Source organism: Rissa tridactyla, chromosome 1, assembly GCF_028500815.1.
Source record: "Rissa tridactyla isolate bRisTri1 chromosome 1, bRisTri1.patW.cur.20221130, whole genome shotgun sequence".
Taxonomy (NCBI): Eukaryota; Metazoa; Chordata; class Aves; order Charadriiformes; family Laridae; genus Rissa; species Rissa tridactyla.
This window is the reverse complement of record NC_071466.1, coordinates 104,674,654-104,686,852: the sequence shown is the minus strand read 5'-3', so window position 1 is coordinate 104,686,852 and position 12,199 is coordinate 104,674,654. Positions and strand designations below refer to the sequence as shown.

Below are 12,199 nucleotides of genomic sequence, written 5' to 3'. Positions count from 1 at the left end.
CTAGCGTAGTACATTTGGCTGAGTGAGGGGAGAGGGGGAGGCAAAAACCTTGGAGGCTCCTCAAGGAATTCAGCCCCAGTAATGTTAGGTGGGCACCAGCGCTGCCCCTGCGCCCTTTCATTACTAAATCCTGTTATGGGATTAGCTCGTCTGAGTCCTCGGCATTTTGCTCTCGTATTTGAAGCAGGGTGAGTTGTTTAGTGGTCTGTGTAATCAGGAAATGGTATGTTGGAGGAGCCAGGTGTTGTCTAAATTGGTATTCCCATTTCATGCATAAAAGGGGCTTATGTTACGTGGGGTTGTTACGTTCCCCACTTCTCTCTGTCCCAGTGAGGTCCTACGTGTAGCCAAAGGGCAAAAGACTGCATCCTGCTATTTTTACCGAAGCTGTTGACATTACGTGATTATTGCAATTTTAGAAAACTCAAAAAGTATCTCTGTGCCGTTCACTTTAAAATCCTTTTTCCCTAGACAAACCATGTGAACATGACAGACTGGTTCCATGTTCTGCAATGGATGGGCTTTTTCCCCCACAAGCAAGTCCTTATGCCCCTTGTTTTTATTACAGTCTGATGTAAGATGCCATATAGAGATGTCCTCTGTGTCCCCAGAGGAATTAGAGCAATCACTTGTACAAACGTGAAGGCTTTCTGATCTCCTTTCAGACTAGTTTTTTTCAACCCTTGTGAGACAGATTCTCTCTTCCAGAAAACTATCAACTGTCCTCCCCAGGCACTGTGGGATAAGGAAGGAGATTTTTTTTCCACAGTTTATATTGTCACACAGCCAAAGATTCATCAAGGTTTCCAAAATACAAACCTAATTTAAAAAGGGGAAACTGATTTTTGTTGATCTGATAAGCCTACATCATTTTTCCCCTTTGCTTCCTCAGACCCCTCACCCACAAATCTTAATGTTATCAAGCATATCCAACAGACTATAAGGTCTTAGCCAAGTTGTGCTTTTGCCGGATGGTCTGAAGCTGAAATCTGTATAAAATGGGATTAGACATGAAGCATGTTGTCTGGTTAAAGGGATATACTAGGAGAAGGGCAATAAGGAGCCTACGACAACAGTTCTTGTTTAATGGAGCAAGGATCGTCTTCCCAAAATGTTCCGTTTAGGTCTTATTTTAATTGAAATGGACTGATCTATGCACTAACAGGGAATTAAGTATAACTTATAATACCTTGCCTGGCTCAGCTGGGCTTTGATTTTTCACAGTCCCTAGATCTGAATGCCTGTCAGATAGGTGCAGGATTCCCCACGCAGGACTTTCTCTGAAGAGCTAAATACTTCCCAGGGCCTGACACCAGCAACTCGCACACTGCTGGTTCAACTGAGCAGGGCTCGCCTGAACCCAACACTGATAAAAATCCAGTGCCCTACACTGGGATGAGATGGGCTGCAAAAAGTCAGCGGCCGTTTCATAAAAGCTGGTGGTTGGTCTGCTGGTTTATAAGGCGCAACTGGAATTTCTTCTTTCACCTCTAGGTTTCCCAAAGAAGGATGAAGATGGTAACATTTACATGAGAGAGGGCAGGAGGAGTCGTGTGTATGTATAAAATAACCAACGTGCCTGGTTATTTTCTTTTTCTAGCTACTACAAATTTTCCAGTATTTTAGCAAATGAAGAGTAGAAGTACTGTGGAAGGTAGACTCTGTCAAAGGAAACCTGGACCACTAATGCCATCCAGCGGCTGGCACACACTAATACACTTGCCATCACTCATAAACTCTGGATTGACTGGAACAAACATTACCTCTAAACTCTTCCCCCCACGCTATTTAAAATCATTCACACAGTGTTTTTTTCTCTGTGGTCCTACCAGACACCAGGCGTATACTGAAAAAATGTAAGAAACCACATAAGATATGTTGTGTCTAGCTTGTTTTAAGCATATTTTTTCCTTTCCCACCCTTGTTTTCTTTAGAAAGCATCATCTACAGCTTAGTCTCTGTAAAATAATCCCCATAAATGTTGTACATGCTGCTTCATGCACCTGATGCAATAAGCCGTCCTGCCCTTTTACAGTGAGTACCTTCAGCCAAGAGCTACAGGGGAAATGTATTAAAGTGAATTGGGGGTACAGAGCAAAACTGACTTTGTTTTGTTTCTGCAACGGTGCATCACACAGTCACACACTGTTGCCCCTATGTAGTTCATGTAGCCCCTGTCCCTGCTTACTGCAGGGGGGTTGGACTAGATGACCTTAAAAGGTCCCCTCCAACCCAACACATTCAATGATTCTATGAATGATTCTATGATTCTATGAAACAGCTAGGCACAACAGGAGCTCTCAGTGTTGGCTGGCAGGAGGCAAGGAGCAAGCTGTAGTTGCAATGGCTTGTACTAGTGAGATTAGCCCAGCACCTACTGCTACATCCTCCAAAACCCAATTATCTGACCACCACCACAGTCAAATCACAGTCATCTGCATCCTGCTCTGGTCTGCTCCTCTCCCGCAGCTGCTGAGATGGAGCAGGCAGAGCCGCAGGATCACAAAAACTGGCCAGGACATGTCTGCGCATCCGCTTAAGCATTTGTGCGGGGGACTCACAGTGGGCTCCTAACAGAGCCCTAGAGGACACAATCCCCTGCTTTCAGAGTGACAGAAGAAAGCAGAAAGGTGGTCCAGTGTGGGGAATTCTCCTTCTGCTTTCAGACAGAAAACATTTCATTTTTTTTTCATGCCCCGCAGGGGTGAGGAGTCCCAGCTTGGGCTGCCTGGACATGCAGGCTGCTGCCTGCTCTCAGGGACACAGAGGAGGAGTTCGGTGTGCAGAGAGGCTGCTGAGATGAAAGCAATGAGAAAACTCTGTAAAGAAGCAGTGTGGAGGCTTAAAAGAGAGAGGAGCTGGGGGTCCCACAGTCAAACCAAAGCAGGGACAGTATCTAGGGAGATAAGGGGCATTTACTCACCGACCAGTGCAGAGGTGATCCTTCTGTGATGGGAGCTCTTGTGGGCTCTACACATGGACCTGAACAGGTAGGCTAAAGGCTCCTCTGCTATCCCCAGGCATACAGCAGGTCCTGGGCATCCAAATAATGTCTTCTGTGCTGGCAACAAACCATGTCTGAGGTACTACCTGCAGGCCCTCAGCTACTCAGAGCCAGGCACAACTTGGCATACACAACCTGAAAACTCAGCATGGGTGCTGTGTCCACCACAGACATCAGTGGTAACCAAGATCATGACAGGGATGTTGATCAGAAACACGAGGGCATTGTGCACATAGGTGATGCCACTGATGTGGTTGAGCATGAATTGCCTCTGCTACAAGTTTCCACAGCGTAGTTGAGCAAACCCAGCACGATGGTAGTGATTGCTTCTCCCGCAGATGGCAGGGTGAAGACAAGTGCCCCCGCAGTGACCCAGGAGTAGCTGCTGCGATTGCTGTTTCTCCAGAATACAGTCCTGATGCTCAGGATGCCATGAAAAGCCAACAGCTCCAGGGAAAACTAGGCAGCAGACGGCTTTGCGCACCTCCCAGCAGCAGTCTCTTCAAGGTACTTGCCAGCTCTGAGCTGTGGTAATCCTGATCAGTGGGTGCCAGGCACTGCCAGAAGGCAAGTCTGCCAGAGGGCAATGCTTACCCATGGCTGAAATGAGAGAGGGACCCAGAGAGAATGAAAATTGCACCTCCAGAGCCTGTGGCCTTTCACATCCTGAAGTGAATGGGCTGCTCTTGATCATTACACCTCTGCAGGATGGCATGTTCCTACAAGGAATGCCTCTGGTTCATGCCCAGATCCCAGTGTCACAGCCAGCAATCACCAGTGGCAGCTGCGACATGCTGTAAAAAAGGCACAAGAATTACTTTGTGGAAGTTGGCTGGGCCTGTTGTTCGCCAGAGGGGTGCCAGCTGCAGCTGCAATGAACATTCATGGTAAGGATTTGGGTCTGGAGAGGTGGCTGACCCTCCATGGCTGGGGCTGCATTGTACCCATCTGTGCCCTTCAGCCTGCCCCGAGCAATGGTTGCCATTGTCCCTCAGACCTCCTGGCATAATTGCACATAGAGCTGCTCCTTAACCATGTTATGTCAGAGTGATCCCAGCTAGAAAATCCCTGCTATTAAAAGTGTGCAAATTAGCCTGGATCATAGCGACAGGACCAGATTAGAAGTCAGGAAGCGGTGCTGCTCTCCAGCAGCTGGATGCCAAATCCTCATCTTCCTCCACAGTTGTGGGTAGACCGGCATAGACAAGGAGTTCGGAGGCATGTGGCTTGGTGGCCCACCTGCCAGGAGGCGTTAGGAGGTGTAAATTACTCCATTTCTGGAACGGTACGGGGAATGTCCCACCCGTCCCAGGTGCCCGTTTGGAGTCCCCAGCACCGACAAGCTGGGCAGCATTGCCAACAGAGCTGGACACGGTCCAAGGCATATGCATGTTTCCGTGGATGCCGCAGCCTGTTCCAGAGCAGCGACAAAGCTTAGCCCTGGGGGAGACCTACAGGGAGGTGTTTAAAAGTCTCTTGACTCTTACAAGTGAATGTGGAAGGGGACTTTCTCCTCTGCCCACAAAACCTGACAGCCATAGTGCCCAAGTCCTGACTGGGAACTTGTGTTTGTGCTCTGGCCACATTTTGTGAAGGCATTCCAGATCACAGAAACCCAGAGGGATGATGGTTCCCGGTGTGCACGCTGGGTGCAAAGTCTGCACGCTTGCTCCTCTGGTGCACTTCGTCCTTTTGGCAAAGCTGGAGATGTCTGCTGACCTATGGAAAAATTTTCCAAGAAAAGTGATGACATAAATATTAATCATGCGGTACTGTGGAAATCATATTACAATACCTGGTATTTTGCAGCTGCATTCCCATTTATTAATTGCTAATATTAAAATAGCACCCAGAAGCTTCATTTCACTGACAGCTATAAAAACCCAAGCTGAGTTCTGCTCCTTGCACATGAAAGAACTCAGCCGCTCCCCAACCACCCAGCATCTCCAGAGAAGAAGTCACATGTTTAAAAATCCAAATAAAAACACCTCCTTGTTATTCTGGAGATTTGCCAAGATGTATTCTGTTTTGCAGTCTTGATCTCCCACTGCAGAAATTGGATAGTTTACCCTCTTGTATCATTTAGGTATTTTCTAATTGCATATTAATTAGCATTTTCACTGCGGTTTTGTACTGAATCAAATGATTGCATCTCCAGGATTACCCAACACAGCTGAGTTAAGCAAAAAAACCCCAACCAAACAAACCACCTCATCCTTTGGCGTACTGATACCTGCTGTACTGCTAAAATGTAATGTGGTAAATATTGAAGAGAGCGTGCAGAACAGTTTGTGTCAGGGAGTGCAGAAAAGTATATCCAAATGAAACCGCACGGGAAGTAACCTCTGGCGTATGCTTATGTGGGTTGGGATTCGCAAAGCAACTTATATATCAAGTGATATTAAGAGTTTAGTTACAACCATAAGGACTTTAACAAATAAAATCCTAGCTAAAAATCTAAGACCAAGCTTTCTTTTTCTACGCTGTGAATGAAATCCTTAGTAGGTAATTATATATAACATATATATAACTTATGAAAAGGTACAAGCTTTCTTTGGACTTGATTTTTATCCCAGTTGATATTTTAAATATATTTTCCTAATATATATTTATATACACACACACGCACAATGTTTTAGTTGCATCCGTTTAGGTGCCTGGACCCTTTCAGCGGACAAAATAACATTCCTGAATGCATAATAATTTTGACAGTCTCTAATTTAAAAAAAAACTTCTTTCAGATGACCTTTCTGGACAATGTTCTGTCTTTGACCAGTTTCAAAGGCAATGTTTTCACTTTTTCATAACAAAAACTTTAATCACCAGTAACATGAAGTGTGCTTTGCTTGCAGAAGCAGCCTTGCCAGCAGCCACCGAGTACCTTCAAAAATGCACAAACTTGTTTTCCTCCTGATGGTGCAAATGCCCGATAAACGCTGGCTGCGATGCCGGAGCTCGAGCACCTCCTGCTCCGCTGCTCCTGGGCTTGGCGTGGGGCTGGCTGAGAGCCTGGCGTCACACCAGGGAGCTCCGCTGGCGCAGCCTCAAGAGATGCCTGTTTGCCAGAAACAGGGTGAAGAACTCGCAGGACTTTGGTCTGCCCTACCTTGGTCATGCCGTCAGCCCTGTGTTCTTGTGAGAGCAGAAACCCAAACCCTCTGGGCTTGATTTTTGCTCCGGTGAATCATGCAGCACACAATCCTAGGGTTTGCCCGCGGCCTTCTGCCCCATTCCTCCAGAAGCGGCAGGAGGTGGGGGTTGCGGGGGGCTGCTGTGGCAGGAGGAGAGGTGCCTATCACCTGGGCAGGGTCCACACTGGGGCAGCCATTTTCTGTGGCTGCTGGTTGTGGTTGGGCTTCTCTGCCTGTAATCCAAGTGAGCAAATAAACTGCTCAAAGGTGGGGAGTGAATGCACTGAGGCTGAGGGAGCAACGCTAGTTTAAAATAGGTATGTGCCAGAGAATAAGGCCTCAAATTGTGGTTTTCATTACCCTAACCAAAATATTCTTTTGAATTTTTTATGCACTATTCAAGCCAAGTATAAAAAAATAAAAATCCAGTTAATAGTTTAAAAGACATTTTAAATTTCAGCTATGTTTCCTCACAACTCAGTTTGATTGCAGTCATCACTTTGTGCTATAGCATCAGCTCTCATAAAGACCTCTGCAAATTATTTTTTCTGCAAACACCTGGAGAATCCACAAGATCCATGCGTGCATTCATCCTGTCTTGCGTATGACAATCCTGACAGTCACTGTTAAATGCTTTGTGCTCCCAGGCTGAGCCTGTCAGGCTGTTTCGATGGGGAAACTCTCACAAGGGCTGCTGGGTGTGCAGGAGCTCCAGCCCACAAGCTCTGAGCGAGGCGCTGCAGGATCGGCTGTGCCTGGCAGGAACTCCTCCCTTTCTCAGGATTTTTTTTAGCCAAAGGTCACACAGACTTTTGAGCAGAAACGGAGGGCTATGGTTTCTCTTACAAGCTACTTCTTGCTCTTTCAGGGAGACAGAGGTAAACAATACCATAGCTTTCCTAATATAATTTAAAAATTGTCAGCATTTTAGCTCAGCACTAGCAGCTGCTAGGAATCTGGTCTGAAATCCCCCTGGCAGCAAGCACTGCCAGGAGCAGCCTCTCCTGAGACTGCTCCTGCGCTGCACAGGCACCTACCGCCCAGTTCCTTCAGAGCGTGCCCATAACGAGGTGCATGGGCGAGAGGGGACACTGAGCATCAGTTTTGCACTGCTTTCACAGACTGCCCACTGCTGACCTTCATAAGTGGTTCAGCAGGGAATCTGTACCATCCATTGAATTCACTAGAAATACACGCTGGAATAACATGCACGGGCTTTGGTACTGCATGAAATATTTGAAGTCCAGCCCTGGGTGAATGTTAACAAGCAAAAAAGAAAAAAAAAAATAAATCAGTGGACAGACCTTGAATAGCACCAGTGCCCTAGAAGGGCTGTAGTAACTTGTAGCTGCAAGCCCCATGCTGGGTACAAAGGTCTTAATCAACATTTACACAACCTCTCCTTTGAGTCTCATGTTTCAAGTTTACTCAGCTTGTCAAGTAGTGGAGGATGAGGAACCTGCAGCAGACAGATTAGCTCAGTTCAGCTGTTAAAACTGAATGTTATTTTTAATCTTGTACGTTCCGTGTAAAGGCTTTCCAGTTGACACTATTTTAATTACATGAATACTTTGGTTATCAGAACCACTACCCCTTAATTGGAACAGCAGGCTTTCCACTGGGGAGCCACCATCACAAAGTTTCTAGTGAAATAACACTTAATAATTTCCACAGCACATTTCATCTTCAAAATGCTTTACAAACACAAACTCAACTAATTACCTCTCCCAGCATCCCTTAGAGGCAGGGAAGTGTCATTACCCATGTGTAATCAACGGGGAAGATTTAAATGCCACATGATGTCTTGCCCAGGACAACACAAAGGCCTGGGGTTTGTTTTGGTTTCTCAGCGTAGGTATCTAGTGCTCTTTGAGATGCCATAGAGTGCCTTCGGGGATGCACGGGGGGCTGGCAGATAGGGAACAGCAGCTTCAGGACCCCTTCTGTAGCAGCTAGAGGCCAGAGGAGATAGCCTGGAGTATCTCAGATGGTGCTGGACACCGATACGTAGATAGCTGAGTCCAGCTGCAAAGCATTAGACAGTAGGAGATTCCAGCATCTAGACTGTGGGATCCCAAAGGAAAAAATCAAACCAACCCACAAGCCTCTTCCAGACCATTCAAAATCCAGAATAATAATCTACATGTGGTGCGGCACTCTCCTTACTGAGCAAGCCTGAAAAAACATGCATATATTGTGTCCTCTGTGCAATACGTGACTCTCAGGTGCAGCAAGTGTTCTATAATGCCACAGTGCAAGGTCACACTAACATTGGAAATGCAGCTTCCACCTTTCCACAGAGAAGATCTAGATGACAAGATCATGCAACCTGTCCATTACAGCCCTGGGAAGCCACTGCTCATCACCTTCGTGTTAACAGGGGTTACTCAGCTGCTGAACTGGAAAAAAGGGTTAAGAATAGCCAAAGATCTGCTCCAGGGGCAGGAGGAAGGACTGCTCTGATCCAGCCCCGCTAGGATTCTCAGTTGCTAGAGCTCAAGGTTGCAGAGAAGAGACAGTTGTCTGCTTTCCTGCGTGCTGGGATGAGCACACCTCTACTTATCCCACCAGCAGTCTCCCCTCCAGAGACACACATCCAGGCCTATAGGAAGGATTATCATTCAGAATTCATGTTGTTCCTGATTGCTTTTCTTAATGTAAGAGAATAAACATAAGTAATTACATTAATGCAGATTTGTGGGCAGTGATTTTGATGAGTGAGCACCTCACTAACTCAGCTCAGTCAATCTGGAGTGATGTTTACCATTGCAATCTTAGTTTCATTCTGTATTTTTCCAGAAGAGTTATCACAAGTAGAAAATACTATATATTTGCACAAGGTGCCAGAGGTATGGTTGCCATGAGAACCACAACCCTCAAAATTGCCTCTAATTTTTTAATCCATATAAAATCTCGATCAGAAAGTATGTTAATGTGCTGCATGGGCTTTATGCTTGATATATGCCGTATTTTTACAGTTCATAAGGACTTGGGATTTTTTGTTACTTTTGCACATTTTGCTTAGAAGTTTATTAGCTTCTGTCTACATAATTAGACTTCTGTTAACCTAAATCATACAGTAATTATTTTGTTTGCCCTAATGGTTTGCCCTTCATTTTCCTAATTTGCTGGCAAATTAGGAAATAACCAAGACTTTCTTGAATCTTAGTTCTTCAGAGATCCCTGTATGTCTACCCTTATGCAATGAGAGCAATCCTTTTGATCAACACTAAAAACTGCTTCACTCCCCTGCTACAGCAGATATGCTTCCCAAACAACTACAGAACTGGGCGAATAGACAAAGCTGTGTCTCCACGCAGCCTTAAGTTTGTCTGCCCTGTACTTGCTTCAACCCTCTGGGCTCCCGATCAGCCCACTTTATCACCAGTTTGCCTATAAAGGTGCAGCTAGGCCCAAGCTCTAGGCCTCTTCCAAGCTGGGATGGCAGGACCAGGGTATGGGGCAAAGGGGGCTGTCAAACAAGAGGTGCCAGAGTTGCAAGAGATGCCACTCTTTCTCATGCCTGACAGATCCTCTGTCCTACTGTAGTTCCTGCTATCAAAGTTTGTAATCCTACCTTGCACTTTTTCTTCTTTCCTCTCTGCTTTGACTCGGATACTCCAAATAACAAAATATGGTATTGCTACCAAACACCCTGTTCAGCTTCTTTGGGGTGGATTTTTTCACCTAGTGGCGAGATTTAAGAAGATAAATGAGTTAAAAGGAAGTATGTGGAAGGAAACAAAACAAAAACCTTTCCCTGGCTTCTTGTGTAAGATTTGTGTGAAAGACTATACCTGTAAACTAACACTTTTGTATTTCTATTGTACTTGTGAAAGAAAAGAGCAATAGAAAACACCCTAAAAGGTGAGGCCATGACCCATATAAGATTACCGATCTCTTTCTGCATGCACCATATGAACTCTTGTATATTAGTCCTTGAAATTCACATCTCTCCTTTAGCCTCCTCCTGCTGATCTCTTCACCGTGGTGTCTCTTAGCACGTCAGCTTTGTTAGCTGCATTCTGCCTAACACAGGCATCGGGCACCTCAGGGTACCTTCACAGGTAACCTGACATTGATGCCTAATGTGATAAATCTCTGAAATCAGTATTATTTCACTTCACATATTAAGAAGCCTGACACATCCGGCTCTTATCCATCTGTTTGTCCTACATTCATGTAGAGGCATGAAGAAGGGCAGGTCTTGAAAACTTACTTCCAGGAAGAAAGGAATGAACGTGTCTGATAAAAACACAGGCAGATTTGGAGAGAGGCCTAAAAATAAGAGAAAGCACTACAACATAGCACTCAAGATGCCCCTCTTTATGAAAGGGCACTGATAAGTAAAGATAGTGATATGGGAAGCCAAAGATGACTGAAAGGAAAATGCGTCACTACTATCCCTCCAAGTTTACAAACCATTTTACATAAAACAAGATTTGCCTTGAGGGCACTGGAATCTTTCCTCTTGATCTAGCAAGCACACAGGGCGCTGCCTGTTGTGCCATAAGCACAGACCTGTTTGCTCACAAGTAATTTACAGAATCTCTTCTCTCCAGGCACATGGTGGGGAATGGAACTCTAAGTAGAGTTTAACTCATAGTGCTGAGATGCCTCCTAAATAGGAAGTTGCCCAGCTCTCCTCTCTCAGCTTCTTTCCAGGATTAAACTACAAATCTTTATCTGTCTCTCAGACAAACAGTCTCCATCTATTTACGTGTTGTTTTTTTTTTCCTGATGCTTCTTTCTCAAGCAGAGAAATACACCACTCAAACAAACAAATCCCTCTTTGTTTCAGTCATGTCACCTGAGCCATGACTCAGGTGTCATGGCTGAATCTGATGTGTGAAACTAACCTTGTACGTCCTTCCCTGACCATATGGCATTCTCAACCAGCTGACTTAAAACCACCTGGGCTTTAACTCATTTATACCTCAGTGATATACACAGATTACTTAAAGTCCCAGATACTGTAAAATCATGTTGTGCTTCTGATTTAACTTCTCCATGAACAATGCAGCAGAAAAACAAGCAATGTGGGTTTGCCAAAGGAATTAATTAAATGCAATCTTTCTTTCTTTTTTAAAATGCTCAAAGGTTGTAGATCTTTGAACAAAACCGCAGAGCTATACGCTCCCCAAGTCTGGTATTAACCTTTCCTGTGAGTCTAAGGTTTGTCAGTGTTATCAGCATGGAGAGAATCTATTTTTTCATCTCTCCCCTACACATCCCTCAGACAGGGAGTGGTCCACAATCCATGGCTACACCAAGAAAACCTTCAATTTTAAACAGAGCTCTGAGCTGCATACCACATACCCAGCCTGTTGCTGTGGACAGCCTACGTGCAAAGGTGTCTCTAAGAAGTCAGCAGCAGAGCAACACCAGCTTTGCATTGTAACTTTGATGGTTTCTGTACAAAACATCTCCTGGGCAGGGCAACTATTTTGAAATGCAAAGCTGTTCAGGGGCAACTTCAAAACTGCATTCTAATTTTAGATGGGCGTTCACAATGTGACACATCTCAGTCAGAATAATACAGGAAAGTAGCCTCCGGGGAGGGAAAGAGATGCAAAGAAAAATATTTGCAGAAGAGGAAAACAACAGTGGTGCTGCCTCTCCTCGTGTCTCAACTTTAGGGCATGCCTAAAGGAAAAGGTTTAAGTCTGTGTGAAATCGTAACACTGGAAGACAGAGAAACTGAAGCCTGATGATTTGAGAAAGCTTTACCATGAGACTGCTTGAAGCACAGGGGTCCCTCAGGGCCCAAGCGCCACCACGACGTGAAACGCCGGAGCAAATTCCCCCAGGCTCTCGAAAGAAACCGCCGAGTACGCCAAAGGGCAGGGTCTGACCCCTCTTTCCCCCGCTGCCCGGCGTTCCCAGGCCCGGAGACCACTCCGCTGCCGACCGAGAAGGCCCCGCTTCCCCTCCCTACCCTCACGGCGGCGGGTCCCGCCCCGACCGTTTCGCCCGCGGCGACAACGCCACCTGTAACAGCCGCCGCCACCGCCGTTACACAACGACCCCCACCGCCAGGGGGCGGGTGCCGCTGATTGGCGCG

General features: G+C 45.8%; 1 protein-coding gene across 1 annotated transcript in view; it reads right to left on the bottom strand.

Annotated features, from left to right (window-relative positions):
• The window catches only part of TIAM1 (TIAM Rac1 associated GEF 1), a 217,878-nt gene extending 205,819 nt beyond the window's left edge, over positions 1 to 12,059 (bottom strand). Inside the window, exons 1-3 of the mRNA XM_054188086.1 lie at positions 11,866 to 12,059; positions 9,713 to 9,822; positions 2,924 to 4,723 (exon numbers count right to left, since the gene is read on the bottom strand). The gene's annotated coding sequence lies outside the window, so the exon portion shown is untranslated. The remainder of the gene's footprint in view (positions 1 to 2,923; positions 4,724 to 9,712; positions 9,823 to 11,865) is intronic.
• Between the last annotated feature and the right edge of the window lie 140 nt (positions 12,060 to 12,199).